A 17,450-nucleotide genomic window follows, 5' to 3' on the forward strand; every position below is an offset into this window, starting at 1 on the left:
TGTAGCACCTCCTATTGGGCTTAGGGGTCATTACAGCTTAAGTGCACCTCAATGCCCCTCCACCCACTTATCCAGCTCCTATATAGGCAGGAAGACTTTACAGGTAGACAAACAGACAGACACACAGGCAGGCCGGCTGGCAGAGAAAAAGCAACATGTTTTCACATCCATCACACTGAAGCTAACCTGGAAACAAGCTGCATTCCTTTAGTGTTCGGTTCTGAATTATTTGATGAATTATTTCATTTTTTGTACCCGGAAACCAACCTGTCCAGACAAACCAGTCTGGAGAAGTCCCTAAATATTGAAACCATAAAACTATGGAGTGACTTTGGACAGAAGAATATTGTCAGATGTTATAGAAATGCTTCAGACTCTTTGCATCACCAGTTACTAAGAGAAGCTGTATATAACTGAGAGCTACATCAACTTCTCCTTTTGTGTGTGTGTGTGTGTGTGTGTATGTGTGTGTGTGTGTGTGTGTGTGTGTGTGTGTGAGTGTGTGAGTATACTGTATATGAAATAGAATTTCTGTGTGTTTGTTGAACCAGGACACTTCACCGTACAGGTTAGAGGTCATCAAAGGTCAGACCACACGTTACACTGGACACAATGATACCCCTGCATCATTCAAACCATCAATCATAAATCTATCAAATAATATCCCTGAATCATTCAAACCGTCAATCATATATCTATCAAATAATATCCCTGAATCATTCAAACCATCAATCATAAATCTATCAAATGATATCCCTGCATTATTTAAACATAATTTTCACAGCGTTTCACAGGTTTTTTCACAGAGTGCTGAACAAGATACTAAACCAAAAGTGAAGCATGCTACACTCCCTGCCTAGCGTCGTTTGTATTAAATGACCGCTTGCCAACATGGTGACCATGGACACCACACAATTAAAAACTGAAGACATGATTATATTGCACACAGAGAAGTGAATCATGAATGATATGGCTGGACTCTTTACCCAACACCAAAACCAAGGAATGCTGACCAGCAGAGTGTCCAGAGGAGTCAAGCAGCAAAGAGAAAGTACTGTAGAAACCTGAAGCTGACCTAAAACAACATATTTGTACCTATACAACAACTGGAGGCGTTTTTGGCCCCACATTGAAAATGACTGTATAAAGACACAGACTGTCAAGTCGTTCTCATAGAAAACTCATGTCAGCCAAAAGGCAATGAATTGTTTAATCATTTTAACACTTTGGGGAAGTGGACATGTTGTTGTTGTTGTTTCATGTTTATGAGATGTTATTTTACATACAAGAATATATCTATACCAGTGGTCAAAAGTAATTTTATGGTATGTATTTACTGTATTCACCGTGTTATTTTTTGTGACATTTGTGAATTGTAAATATTTTCACAACATTTCACTGATGGCCAGCTGTCATGATGACTTTGAGCCACTATTAGAAACATCCTCAACATTTTTTTTTAAAGCCAGTCGGTCCGATTGTAATACTTTAAAAAAATCAAATAATTTTAAGCCAATAATTTATTTTACTCACAATTACTTTATGTTATAGTGTTTTGCAATTCATGTAGTACATTTAGTAATCTGTCTTTTTGGGGATTTTGAATGGCCATGTTGTGGTTCTCTCTGTGCATCCATGGTTGAATTCAACACTAGAGAGAGAGAGAGAGAGAGAGAGATGGGGAAATGGAAGCTTTATATATAATCTGTTTGTGTGAATGAATGAATGAATAGTTCATTCGTGGCGAGGCAGACACCTTCTCATGGTCAGTAGCTGCGATTAACCACAGTAAGCGAAGCAAAGTCTGCCAACAGCCTGGCCCTGTTGTACGATCCCAAGGGCGCAGCCAGCTTTGTCTCAGGTCGCTGGAAAACTGGGACCAATCCTGACTTGGCATTTGCGAGCGTCGGCGTTGATAACCGGCTCCCTGATAGACGCGTGCTAGGAAAGTTCCTGTGGTCCCAACATCGACCATCGCTGATAACCATGCCTAAACTCGTGGACCTCGTCCCGAGCGAACCGGTGAAGCGATGGAACTTCTGAAAGGCCAACTGGAAACGCTACCGCCTCCTTACCCATAGATCCACAAGGTGCCTCCCACCACCTAACACCAACAACGTGGACGAGGCGTACCGGGAACTCTGCAGCATACTGGTGAAAGAGGCCAAGAATCCATCCCACGCGGACGTCGCAATAGTTACAAACCGTGTTGGGATGAGGAGCGTGAGAGTCTCTACTGTGCCTTCCTCCGGGCCCCCCCAGGAGCTGAGTCAGACAGACTTGCCTCAGCCCTGCTGCCTAGACTCAGCCGAAGGAGACAAGAGCGCTGGGAGGAGGCCATTAACTCCATCGACTTCTCACACTCCAGCCGCAAGGCATGGAGCATCCTTAACAACCTCACTGGTAGGTCCAGACACTCCCCCCATCACTGCCCCATCTTTGCAAACAAAATCGCATCACAATTTGTGAAAAGTGGGACACCTGAGGGCAAAGACCGCGGATCGTCACGTCTCGTGGCTAAAGAAGTGTCTGACCTCTGGAAGGACACAACTCCTAGCGGTGGTAACATCTCTGGTGAATTCACACCAGAGGAGTTTGCTGCTGCCCTCCAGCATGTAAGGCCAGGGAAAGCCCCAGGGCCTGATTCTATCTGCCCGAAGCTTATACTCCATGCAGCGCCTTTCTTGAAGTCCTGGTTAAGAGCGTTCCTCTCTTCCTGCTTGCGACAACTCAAGATCCCCAGAATCTGGAGAAGAGCCCTAGTTGATCCTGAAACTCTGCCCACAAATACCAGGGCCTCAGGACGAACACCAATCAACCTGGCCCAACCAAATCATCTGAAAACAAAAAGAAAAGGATATCAAATATTGGCATGAAACCACCAAATCACAAATTAAGTTAGATTTCTATTTGACCCTAAACAGAGAGTTCACGGTAGCAGGATACTTGACTGCAGTGACTGATAGAAGACTGTGGAAAACGTTGACCAGGTCCAGACTGAGCGGACACAGCCTGGCCATAGAACCAGGGTCCAGACTGAGGGGACACAGCCTGGCCATAGAACCAGGGTCCAGACTGAGGGGACACAGCCTGGCCATAGAACCAGGTCCAGACTGAGGGGACACAGCCTGGCCATAGAACCAGGGTCCAGACTGAGGGGACACAGCCTGGCCATAGAACCAGGGTCCAGACTGAGGGGACACAGCCTGGCCATAGAACCAGGGTCCAGACTGAGCGGACACAGCCTGGCCATAGAACCAGGGTCCAGACTGAGGGGACACAGCCTGGCCATAGAACCAGGTCCAGACTGAGGGGACACAGCCTGGCCATAGAACCAGGGTCCAGACTGAGCGGACACAGCCTGGCCATAGAACCAGGGTCCAGACTGAGGGGACACAGTCTGGCCATAGAACCAGGGTCCAGACTGAGGGGACACAGCCTGGCCATAGAACCAGGGTCCAGACTGAGGGGACACAGCCTGGCCATAGAACCAGGCCGCCGCAGGCAGTACTGGCTACCCAAGGAGGCCAGGCTGTGTTCACTTTGTCATCAGGGAGATGTTGAAACACAATCTCACTTCTTATTATAATGTGAGAAATCAAATAAATAATATATATCCTGAGTTTATTCACCTCCCTGATCCCGAGAAACTGACATATTTATGTGGAGAGAAAAGTCAGTGTGCATTATTAGCTGCTAAATATGTTGACTGTTGCCATACATTAAGGGAAACAAGTTCTACTGTATAGCAAACATCTCAGAGTGATTACATCTGAAGGATATTGCCAGATCCCCATGTTATTTAAAAAAAAATTGAACTGTTGTTAAATGCTTTTGATTGTATTATTGATATATAGCTTCATGTTTTGTTGCGTATGTTATGTTATGTTTTTATACTATATTAGTATACTATACTATCTAACTAATTACTATCACATAATCACTGATACTCACTCCGCGGGGCTGGGTCTGGGTACGGGAGCTGAACACGCAGCAACCCAGACCCCTCACTGTCAGAGATAACACACCCTCACACTCACTTTTGATTTATTTATTTATACATAATCTGAATGTTGATTTTCTGAATGTTGATTTTATGTACTGCTTTGGCAATGTGGGTTATTTTCAACTATTGTGCCAATAAAGCTTATTTGAATTTGAATTTGAGAGAGAGAGAGAGAGAGAGAGAGAGAGAGAGAGAGACTGAAAGAGGGAGGTTTGTATGTCTGTTTGGAAACACGCTGCCATCCTTTTTTTTCTGAATTATTTGATGAATTATTTCAAATGTTTTCCCCCCTGGAAACAACAATGTTCGGGTTTCCCGAACACGTTAAGAAGCACTTAACTTAACTTAACACTTAACTCCAAAGTACGTCTTAAGGGTTCCTTAAGGAGGTTCTTTATCGGGAAACCCGGCCAATGACTGTGGCAAAGTAGCTTTCCTCTGACCTACAGCAAGTCTTTAAGAAACTGCTGGGGTGATAATCTAAGGAAACCAACCTGTCCAGACAAACCAGTCTGGAGAATCCCTGAATATTAAAACCATAAAAATGAACCAATAGAAATGCTCCAGACTGTTTTCATCACCAGTTACTAAGGGAAGCTGTGTACAGTATAACTGAGAGCTACATCAACTGCTCTTAGTGTGTGTGTGTGTGTGTGTGTGTGTGTGTGTGTGTGTGTGTGTGTGTGTGTGTGGTTGTGTGTGTGTGTGTGTGTGTGCATGCTTGTGTCTGTGTGTGTGCATGTGTGCGTGTGTGTGTGTGTGTGTGTGTGTGTGTGCATGCATGTGTCTGTGTGTGTGTGTGTGTGTGTGTGTGTGTGTGTGTGTGGTTGTGTGTGTGTGTGGTTTTGTGTGTGTGTGTCTGTGTGTGTGCATGTGTGTGTGTGTGTTGTAGAAGATATTTTAACTGATCTAGTCAAAAAGGATTTGCCAAGATTCGCTCAAAGAGGTTAAGTCTGGTTTATTGAGAAAACATACGAGCACAAGGACTTCAGAGGAAACGCACGTGAGTGGTTCATCCAACAGAAGTGCCGCAGTCTGGTCTTGCGCGGCCTTATATTCAAGCAATACACAGGTATGACGCTTCCAGGGATGTGATTGGCTAAACCATTGTACACGTCATATTAAATGGCAGACATCATCAACAGTGGTCGAGAATACAGACACGTGACATGAGAAAAGGCGGTAATTCTTGCAGGGACAATGGGACAAAGGATGGTTATTCTGGAGTAGACAACGTCTAGGTGTGTTGACCTCCTGGAGGTCATCCTGTCATAATTTAGATTAGCACAGCTATGTGAAAGGTTGAGGGAGGTGGTCAGGTGGGGAAACTACAATTTCTATGACAGTGTGTTTGTGTGTGTAAGTACAGTGTACTGTTTATGAAATATAATTTCTGTGTGTTTGTTGGGCCAGGACCCTGTACCATACAGGTCAGAGGTCATCAAAGTTGAGCCATATATATTACCCCTGTATCATTCAAACAGTCAATCATAAACCAATCAAATGATAAATGATACCCCTGCATCATTCAAACAGTCAATCATGAATAATCTTCACAGCGTTTCACAGTTGTTTTTTTACAGAGTGCTAAACAAAATACTAAACCCAAAGTGAAGCATGCTACACTCCCTGCCTAGCGTCGTTTGTGTCAAATTACCACTTGCCAACATGGTGAAAACCCACCACACAATTAAACACTGAAGACCTGATTCTACACAGAGAAGTAGAAGTGAAACATGAATGATATGGCTGGACTCTTTACCCAACACCAAAACCAAGGAATGCTGACAAGCAGAGTGTCCAGAGGAGTCAAGCAGCAACGAGAAAGTACTGTAGAAACCTGAAGCTGACCTAAAACAACATATTTGTACCTAAATAACAACTGGAGGTGTTTCTGGCCCCCCATTGAAAATGGCTGTATGAAGACACAGACTCTCAAGTAGTTCTCATAGAAGCCTCATGTAAGACCCAAGATAATGGATTGTTTAATAATTTTTTCTGTGTGTGTGTGTGTGTGTGAAAGAGTGTGTGTGAAGGTTTCATGATGAACCTGTAGACCTGCCGTGTGTCTCAAGCTCTTGTGTGGCTGACGTGTGATTGGCTGACGTGTGATTGGCTGACGAGTGATTGGCTGACGTGTGATTGGCTGACGTGTGATTAGGCTGACGTGTGATTGGCTGACGTGTGAATGGCTAACGTGTGATTGGCTGACGTGTGATTGGCTGACGTGTGATTGGCTGACGTGTGATTGGCTGACGTGTGATTGGCTAACGTGTGATTGGCTGACGTGTGATTGGCTGACGTGTGATTAGGCTGACGTGTGATTGGCTGACGTGTGATTGGCTAACGTGTGATTGGCTGACGTGTGATTGGCTGACGTGTGTGCCCTTGGGCAAGAATGTGCCACAGGAATGTATGGTGCAGCATTCCGAAGGCAGTCCCACCGGTTCACTCTACTAGAAACTCACTCTTGGAAGTGCGCCGGATTGGTGCCAATTGTTGTCGTGTCTGCATTGTAATGCACAACTTGGCCTCTCCTTGTTATAAAATAACTTTAGCCAGTGCAACCTCCTATGCATGTCAGGGTTGCATTACGAATACTATAGCATATCGGATTATCAAAAAAAATTAGTAATAATTGTGCCCCCCATTGCAGTTCATTGGCCCAGCCTAGCACTGAGCCCTGGTGACGTGTGTGTGTGTGTGTGTGTGTGTGTGCTGTCATGTAGGCTATAGACTGATTGTCTTGGCTTGCATCCATGAAATATTGTAATGTTATAGGCCTACTGCATATTGAGAAAGACATTTTCGACCGGTATTGCGCAACACACGTGAGATGGGGACCCCCCCGAATATTAACGGGTATTTCGCACACTGATTACATCCACTTCCTGGTGGAGCTAGCTAATCAGGAGATGGAGGAGGATCTCAAGCGAATACAGAGGTGTGTTTTCTGTTAAACAACCTTGCCCATTGCGTGGTCATGAATCCCTGGTGAATTATATATTGTTCATATTTTGTTAAAGGACTTGATTCTCCCATAGGTTCTGTGTGTGCCTGCAGCCATATCACCTGCAGAACTACAAATCCCAGAAGAACTACGAGCCCCAGGAACACAGGGGCAGGAGGAGAGGATGTCAGTTTACAAACGGTGGAGGAGGAGAGGGCGGGAGGACCCTGTGACCCTTGACCCCAGTGAACCCTGTGACCATAGCCAGGGTATCAGAGAGGCTGGTCCCCCTGAGCTAGAGGACTGTCTGGAGGCTGGCCTGGGTCTGTTCACAAGGACTCATCCATAAGACTCATCCCCATAGGACTCCTCCACAGGACTCATCCCCCTAGGACTCCTCCTCAGGAGTTGACTCTTGTAGTGCTCTGCTGGGGGGGACAGAGGGAAGTGAAGGATCAGCGTGGGATTGGCCAGGATGGAGACTGGCGAGCGTGAGAAGACGAGGAGGACAGCAGGTGTTTCTGAAACGCTAGAACCACCACGTCTGAGACGCTAGAACCACCACGTCTGAGACGCTAGAACCACCACGTCTGAGACGCTAGAACCACCACGTCTGAAACGCTAGAACCACCACGTCTGAGACGCTAGAACCACCACGTCTGAGACGCTAGAACCACCACGTCTGAGACGCTAGAACCACCACATCTGAAACGCTAGAACCACCACGTCTGAGACGCTAGAACCACCACGTCTGAGATGCTAGAACCACCACGTCTGAGACGCTAGAACCACCACGTCTGAGACACTAGAACCACCACGTCTGAGACGCTAGAACCACCACGTCTGAGACGCTAGAACCACCACGTCTGAAACGCTAGAACCACCACGTCTGAGACGCTAGAACCACCACGTCTGAGACGCTAGAACCACCACGTCTGAGACACTAGAACCACCACATCTGAAACGCTAGAACCACCACGTCTGAGACGCTAGAACCACCACGTCTGAGACACTAGAACCACCACGTCTGAGACACTAGAACCACCACGCCTGAGACGCTAGAACCACCACGTCTGAGACACTAGAACCACCACGTCTGAGATGCTAGAACCACCACGTCTGAGACGCTAGAACCAACACGCCTGAGACGCTAGAACCACCACGTCAGAGACGCTAGAACCACCACATCTGAGACGCTAGAACCACCACGTCTGAGACGCTAGAACCACCACGTCTGAGACACTAGAACCACCAGGTCTGAGACGCTAGAACCACCACGTCTCAGAAACTAGAACCAACACGCCTGAGACGCTAGAACCACCACGTCAGAGACGCTAGAACCACCACATCTGAGACGCTAGAACCACCACATCTGAGACGCTAGAACCACCACGTCTGAGACGCTAGAACCACCACGTCTCAGAAACTAGAACCACCACGTCTGAGACACTAGAACCACTACGTCTGAGACACTAGAACCACCACGTCTCAGACACTAGAACCACCAGGTCTGGCACCAACCATGACACCACGGTCTCAGTCCCTTAGGATCACACGCTGCCCATTCTAATCAGCCTGACACCCAGACTGACATTTCACTTAACTTGGTTACTCAGTCTGAAAGTGCGTTTTCTGAGATGGGCGTTGCAGAAGAGGGCGTCCTCAGTGATGATTTCACCCCCTGACCCAGTGGTTCTCACATGGGGGGACGCAGGGGTACCCTGGAGCCCCGCAGGGGGTACGTGAGACACTTAAAAAATTTTAAATACATTTTTTTATATACTATAATAGGTTCACTAAAAAGATTTAAATGTATTTTTTAATTAATTGGATAAACCACATTTTGTATTCAATAGTCTCCACAACATCAGCTAAAGCGCTTGAGGCTTCTATGCGGTGTCTTTGCTTGTAGCTAAAGCCAGAAAGCCCTTCACCACAGCTGAAGGTGTAATGGATTTGAACTGATCTAGTCCAAAAGGATTTACCAAGATTCACTCAAACAGGTTAAGTCTGGTTTATTGAGAAAACATACGAGCGCAAGGACTTCCAGACGACGCACATGAGTGGTATCCCAAAGAAGTGCCGCCACTTGGTCAGCGCGGCCTTTATATTCAAGCAAAACACAGGTATGGCGCTTTGAGGATGTGATTGGCTAACCCATTGTACGTCATATGAAATGGCAGGCGTGGTCGAGAATACAGACACGTGACATGAGAAAAGGCGGTAATTTCTTGGAGACAAAGGGACAAAGGATGGTTATTCTGGAGTAGACAGATTTCTAGGTGTGTGGACCTCCTGGAGGTCATCCTGTCATTAATTAGGTTAGCACAGCTATGTGAAAAGTTGAGGGAGGTGGTGAATTACAAAAGGAGATGATGAAACTATAATTTCTATGACAAAGGCCTGTTACTTCCAGCTGCTGTTGTATTGGCCCAGATTATGCTAGACAAAAATGTGTCCAATGTCAAATGTTAGCCTAAATTTCATTTCACTGATTACATTACACATTACACTGATGGTGCTGTAGTGTTCCTCTTTAAAGGCTTTTAGGGGTACTTGGCTGACACAATATTTCAAAGGGGGTACATTATCGAAAAGAGTTTAAAGACCACTGCCCTGACCAACCACATTGCACAGTTTAACTCCGTCATCACATTCAAAGGATGCTGATTGGCCTGGTTGGAATTCCACCTGAGAAACCACCCTGAACGAGAGCCTTTCCACGCCCTGAAATGGGAGTGCTATTCAGGGGCTGGGACCAGGCTACATTCTCACGTTTAGTGGAACAACAACCTCTTGACCATGTGTCATGCGTAGAGTTACAGCCTCATGATTGACTGTTAGGAGCAGCAGGCTGTGTGTTAGGAGCAGGCGGACATAACAAAGTGGTAGCTGTGTGTGTGTGTGTGTGTGTGTCTCATATTAGAGATGCTTTCAGAGCAGCTCTAGGGTTTGCTGCTTCAGTGTCATGAGTGGAGATAATATTTATATTTTATAATACTTCAGTCTATAGTATAATTTACTGTATAGTTGACTTTTGTAGCACACATGTTGGTGTATTGAGCTTTGGGAACTGCACAGGAAGACAAAAAAACACTTTAGGAACCACGCAGGAAGACTGCAACCACAATACCACTGGTACAGGAGGACACGTTTAGAACAAGTGTTTTAATGATTGTATTTATCTTTAATTTTATAATTGAAGACTTCTTTTTGCTGCCGCTTTTTATTAAATCAAATAATTATTTATTCATACACTGCACTGTAACTTTTATTCCTGTATTTTATTTTTCCTGCATTTTGTTTTAAATGTTCTGCAAAGTACAAGAGAATGTTAGTAGAACGACTTGAGGGAGGAAGAGAAAGAAGGAAATGTGTGTTGGAAATGGAGAAGTTGTATTTTTGGTGCAAGGTGTGTCTAGTGACACAGCAGTAGGCCACTGACAGCTGATGTGGTCCCTTGCTCAGAAAGGATGTTTGAGGCACTGGTGAAAAGCCAGCGAGCAACTATACAGAAGGACATTGCACGTAATGATGTGTGGGTGCAGTGTTAGGCTGTGAGTAGATGTGAGTAACCAGGCGTGGTGCAGTATGTATATTATGTATTACTATTGTATTGTATTGTATATTGCCACTGTATTTTGATTTTTCTGTATCTTGATGTATGTTTTTAGTTTTGTATTCTTATTTTTAGGGGACATCTTCCCAGGGACTACAGGTGAAAATAAGCTTCTGGCTACAACCTGGATAGTTTCCATTTGCTATCTGCATTGCTCTGTAATCCTATAGTGATTGTTCATTAACCTGCGGTGTCCCTCAGCAAATCAATAAATCAAATATGAACGGTGGGGCGTTGGACTATGTGCTCAGGCGTCAGAACAATGTCCGTGATCCAAAGAGGTCCGTGAGCAGAGCGAGGGTCGAGTTCAGGGGTTCGGTCTGAGGGGTTCCAGGGAGACAACGGGAGGGGCAGGGGTTCCAGGTAGGCATGGGAGGGGCAGGGGTTCCAGGTAGGCACAGGAGGGGCAGGGGTTCCAGGTAGGCATGGGAGGGGCAGGGGTTCCAGGTAGGCATGGGAGGGGCAGGGGTTCCAGGTAGGCATGGGAGGGGCAGGGGTTTCAGGGAGACAACGGGAGGGGCAGGGGTTTCAGGTAGGCATGGGAGGGGCTGGGGTTTCAGGGAGACAACGGGAGGGGCAGGGGTTCCAGGTAGGCATGGGAGGGGCAGGGGTTCCAGGTAGGCATGGGAGGGGCAGGGGTTTCAGGTAGGCACAGGAGGGGCAGGGGTTCCAGGTAGGCATGGGAGGGGCAGGGGTTCCAGGTAGGCACGGGAGGGGCTGGGATTCCGGGGAGAGACGAGAGGAGACATACTGTATGAGTTGGGGGTCCTTAGGAAAACAACACAGACGAGGATGAGACACAAAACACGCCGGGAAAATGATCAGGCAAGAAAAAAAGGCTGGAGACAAACTGGGTAGGTGGCCACGTTCTGGCACCGGCAGGCTGGTCAACGAGGCTTTTGTAGGGGTTGCTGCTCGTCAGTCTCAGGTGTGCTGATTGGGGATTGAGCCCAGGTGTGCCGTTGCCTAGCCAACGCCCTAGTGGAGCGCGCTGAGGTAGACGGCAGGTCGGAGCGCACGGAGAGCGCTGGTGACGTGCTCCGAGCCCGCCCCCTAACACCATCATCATCATACCGGGCCTCCATAACAATGTACAGAGCGGACTGTCAGTTAAGATATAGGGGAAGTTTAGCATAGTTATGATAATAATTATAATAGTTATAATACTCCCCAAGTTATAATAGTTATAATGCCCCCCCAGAAGTCACAGCATGTGACATCAGCATCCAGCTCTGCAGGAGTTTGTGGAGGAGTTGTGCATGTAGTGTAAAATCTGTAGGAAGTGAGTCCCCAAAACTGTCAAGAATGATAAACAAGTAGTATGAGCAATAACAATAGTGTGTTGCATGCTAAAATCACAGAAATAATAACTTTCCATATGTTATAACAACAGAACATAGGACTAATATAATGTATAGTGAATAGCCAGTGTCTTACCATCAAAATAAACACCCCACAGTTGTTTGAACATCCTTGCTTTGGTAGGCCCTGTGGTGTGAAGAAGGTACAACTGTCAATAAAGGATTGACAATCAAATGGTATGGTTCAGTTGAATCATTTAAAAGAATATCTAACCTGAACATCATCCACACCAACTGTCCTCCAAGGTCCAGGGGACAGGATCTGTGCAATGTTTCTGTGAACACAGAGCATGTGCAAGTAAAGACAAAAGTACGCTTTTATATACTCCAACATGCATAACAGCTTTGACCACAACTGGAACTGATTTAGCCCAGAGACTCTAACTCCCCAAAAATCTTGTCATTATGGGTTCAAAGAGAACTTCCCCACTGATAAATGTTATCTATGGTTCTGTTTATATCTTTTTAATGCACCAAATTGGACATTATGTATCATACATGTAGGTACATACATATTTTAGTTAAAATAAAACTGAGCCATAGATTTAAACCAGGCCAGGTCCAGCCTGGCTTATGTGCGTGGCTGGCTTGTTTCTGTTCAGGACTGGTAGGACGGAAGCTAGTCATGCCACTGAAATAGCTGTGAATTGAAATTGTGACAGCGGCTGGTGATTTGGTCCGCAACTCGGCAAACCCCGAAATGCGCTAGAGGGCAAAATATATAAAAAAACGTTTTTTTTCGTTTTTTGTTTTTTGGTGTATTACCAAAGTTGAAGTTGTGAAGAACCTACTTACTATAACAGACAACAGTTTTAGGGTCACGAAATACGTTTAATTAGTCTGCAAACTAAGCTTGTTTTTAGCTGATTTCGAGCCGGGCTTGGGGGCGGGCAGATCGATTAGCATGATTTGGTTTCATTGGCTATTGCTTCCGGGTTCTCCGCCCCCACCCTTCACCAACACGCCGGCTGTTTACATTCAATTATTTTACTGTCCCAAGTTTAACCATGGATGCTCCAGCGTTTGCTAAAGAGAAGACGGGGATGGCATCCAGGACATGGAAAGAGTTTGAAGAGCAGCTAAAACTCCAGCAGAGCAGGACTCGTTCGTACACGGAGTTTATTCTTGATGACCTGTGATACAGAGATGACTGTATCAGCAAAGCAAGTTGCTACCAAGCGAACGCGAACGACGGCCCAGATTCACACCACCGCCAAGCATTCTGCTTTGCTTTGGGGTAAGCTGATCTTTATACTATCTGTGCTGTTTACATTACATTAACGTTAGTTGTTTAGCAGTAGCTCCTTTCTAAACAAGTGACTTAGTCTAGCTAGCATAACAAACTAACAAAGGCTAGCTAGCTAACGTTAGCTAACATGCTAGTTAGCTGGGCTAGCCCTTTGTTCCTAAACTAGCCAGCGTGGTAGCTAATATCTAGCTAGGTAGCTATATTATAGAGAGAAACAGAATGAGAGAGCATGAGAGGTATGGTAGTCTGACACCTTTTTCTTTGTTTTGTTTACAGGATGAGCAAAAACCAGCTCCAGCTTGTAAGGAATTGCAGCTCTCCCTTCATACCAGCCAGCAAGAAGATCACTGCACTACAGCTTTGATTTTGCACAACAGGTGAGAATACGTTCATCCTATCATGCATTAGCTAGTCTATTTAATCAACACATTCTTGTACTATTTTATCTATATGGAGTGCCAGTACTGTGGGCAATAGTTTAATGTATTTTCCTCCTTCTATTCTATTGCAGTTTTGATGCTGAGAGACCTGGCATGGTTGTGGCCAGAGAACACTGTGATGCACCGGCGCAAGCCTGATGTCCTGCCCCCCAGAGAAGGTCTTCTTGTGCAAGCCCCACCCGGACTGGACATGGCCAGACAGACGTATCTCTTTGACAAGATCAGAGAGTTCTGTTCTGATGAGGGACGAGACGTCACATGTCCCCCGCCAAACTCCACAGCAGCTCAGAACAAGACTGTCCGCTTGTAGATTCACTGCAGATCATCAGGACGGACAGCACTGCAGGAGAAAGGCCACAGCCTTTCCTGTTTTCCTGTTTGTATACTGAAGCGTTGCTTGTTCTCTTGCACAGACTTGCCCACACTTGCACAGACTGCATTGTTAGAATATTGAATACTGAGCTGAGTACTGTTGTTATTACCTTGAGTATTGAGCTGGGGACTGTTATTACTTTGTTGTACACTTGATCACAATGAACACTATGCACCTTGTCTATAAAACAGACAACTGACTGTACACTTTAACACTTAGACTGTTGCCTTTTTTTGTACACTCAACTACTTATGCTTGTACTTTATATCATGTATGTGACAATAAAGAACGTTAAATTTGAACTTCATCTCATATTGTTCTTAACTGCATTCACAACACAAGATTAATACTGACAAAGAGTGTGGGGTCATCAGTGAGAGAGCACCTCACTTGGCAGCCTCTCAGGTAATACCCCAAGTTGACAGCCACTCTGACAGATAATGACAGATCCTCCAGTGGGGGAGTGGCTGGGGGTGCGGTTACCAGGCTATTGTTCACGCCCATTACCTGGCAGTCAGAGGTGTGAAATGTTGGAGAACTTTGGAGGGAGATTTCTCAGCTAAGTTGATTTGGCAGTACTAGCATTCAAATAAGCATATCTTCTTCAAATATGTTCAGATTTCAATGTATGAGACCTCATTTGAAAGCTTACAATCTGCACTTTCATAATCTGTAAAAAACTGAAAAATGAAAATGCCTAGTTGAGGACCAAATTACCAACGGCGGTCACAATTACATTAAATAATGTCAGATAAATTAAGATAGGTCTTGTTGCTTGGACACATCAGTTCCAATGCTTCCAATGCTAATCCAGCACAATAAGAGCAGAATAGCCAGTTAGCTCATGGGCTCACAACAACTAGCAGCTGCTTCCATAACATTAACCAATAGACAAACATACAACCTAACCCACAAATAACCAAAATAAGGCAACTATGAAAAAGGATTAACATAATTACAATATACTATAAATCATAATAGAAGATCCAAATACACAGATCCAAAGTAATAACTGAAATACTCAGACTAAACATAACAATCCCCCCACAATGCAGCAACATTTGGACTCGGCCAAATTGGCCGCCTCCTCTATTTAAGGGCGGAGACTGGCGGGGCGTGTCCCTTTTGTTCCCGCCTGGCATGTCATTCCTCCACAGCACTGGTAACTCCAAACAAACACAAATTAGACACCATGCCTAAAATCTTATAGCCTATTGAACTGTACAAAAGTAACTAAATGTGCGTGCTACAAATAGAACTAATGTACTGTCAAACTGCTAAATAAAGATGGTGTAATGTATGAACAAAACTTGTCATGTGATTTGTTTGTTTGACCATGTGGTGTGCCTGCAACAAAGGAAACTTCTCAATAATAACTAAATGACTGAATATAATGTGAGTGAATGTAATGTACGGTCAGAGGGTTACCAGACCAGTTGTGTGGCTGTGGATGCGACCATCACAGGCCACTACGCCAAATGGCTTCATGCGCCGGTGAGCAACTTTCATTGAAATGAATAGGCAGCCATGTTCAATGCAGTCTACAGTTTATATTATACCTCCATGTACGCAATCTGTTTGTGGACTACAAGGACGTGTCATTAATACCTTTGACTGCGCATGTCAAAGGTATCAATGATGTGTTTTTTTTCAAAGATGGCATGGTTCAATAGGGCTTCACTTTAGATTTTGAATCCTGGGGGCCTGCTCTGGACACAAAAAAACATTTGATATGCAGTTGTGGGAACCTCTAAAAGTTGAGTTTGTGTTTCATAGCAGAAGGAGAATTCTCAAGTTCCCTGCTCTTCCTCCTCCTGTCCCTCCATCAGTGAACAACAACAATATTAAAGACATCTCATCCTCAATAAACACATCAATCAATCAATCAAAGCTTTATTTGTATAGCGCATTTCATACCCAGAGGCAACACAATGCGCTTTACAGAGAACAAGGGAGGTGGGCATATGTCCCACCCATACATATTCCAGAGGGAAGCAAAAAAACAGTATCACCCGGGGGCCAGATAAGTGAGCTGTAAAAATTCTTCCCTGACCCCTCTCAACGTTGAGCAAGCTCCTGGAGTATATTCGTCTACCGGCTAAGAACATTTATAAAGCTATAAATTACATTTTCAGAGTAAGAGAGGCTAAAAACATCATAGGAGAGATATGTCAAATACTGGTGTGTGTTTGCTATGGCCCAGGCCTAAAGCCGGAAGTGGGCTGGTGTATGTCTGTGTGTACGTGTGTGTGTTAACTAAATGTTACGACATCCACAGCAGACACAGGGGTATCTATCAGACTCAGGGAGGTCTGCTGGTGACAGTGGGGCATCCACTGGACCTGGTTAGAAGGTAGGAGTGTGTCATAGAAATTCACCACCTCCCTCAACCTTTCACATAGCTGTGCTTATCTCATTTATGACAGGATGACCTCCAGGAGGTCAACACACCTAGACACGTCTGCCTTAGAATAACCATCCTTTGTCCCATTGTCCCTGCAAGATTTACCGCTTTTTCTCATGTCACATGTCTGTATTCTCGACCACTGTTGATGTCCGCCATTTATTATGAAATGTACAGATAGGTTAGCCAATCACATCCCTGGAAGCGTCATACCTGTAATTGCTTGAATATAAGACGGCGCAAGACGAGCCTACTTCACTTCTGCTGGATACCACTCACGTGCGTTATCCTGAAGTCCTTGCGCTCATATGTTTTCTCAATAAATCAGACTTAACCTGTTGGAGCGAACCTTGGCAAATCCTTTTTGACTTTAGATCAAATAATTCTTCTACAGTGTCCATATTTTCCTGAGCAGATGCAATAGGCTATATGCACAATGCCAGTACTTCCTGAAATCAGACATGCTTCTCTATTTCCTGTCCTACACTATTGGATGAAGTGATTAATCAGGTGTGCCTGACTGCAGCACAATGATCAGCCACACCTGAATAATCATTTCATCCAATAGTGAAAGGGGGGCAAGGGGGCACTGATTTCATCAAATTGTGCAAATTTTACCCGCCTACTCCAAAATGTTATACGGCGGATGCAGCCTCGCCTTAGCCTGGTAAACCAGACGTATCGCAGATTTTTGTGTGTGTCGTTTTCACTCTAGATCAATTTTTGATCTAGAGTCTGGTTTACCAGGCTAAGGCGAGGTTGCATCAGCCAGATACAATTTTGGAGTAGGCGGGTTCTAGGAGTAGGCGGGTTCTAGGAGAAGGCAGGTTCTAGAAGTAGGTGGGTTATAGGAGTTGGCGGGTTCTAGGAGTAGGCGGGTTCTAGGTAGTCTGGGGCCAATCGCTTTGCATTTACCAGTCTAGGGCAGGTCTATGCATCCGCCGAATCCAGTTTTTGAGTAGGCGGGCTTTAGACAGGATCTGAAACTGATAGTGAAGGGAAACCTAGCCTTGCTGCATCGCAGGTTGACGGTTGGGCTTGTTCTTGG

Source organism: Borostomias antarcticus (genome assembly GCF_949987555.1).
Source record: "Borostomias antarcticus genome assembly, chromosome: 24".
NCBI lineage: Eukaryota > Metazoa > Chordata > Actinopteri > Stomiiformes > Stomiidae > Borostomias > Borostomias antarcticus.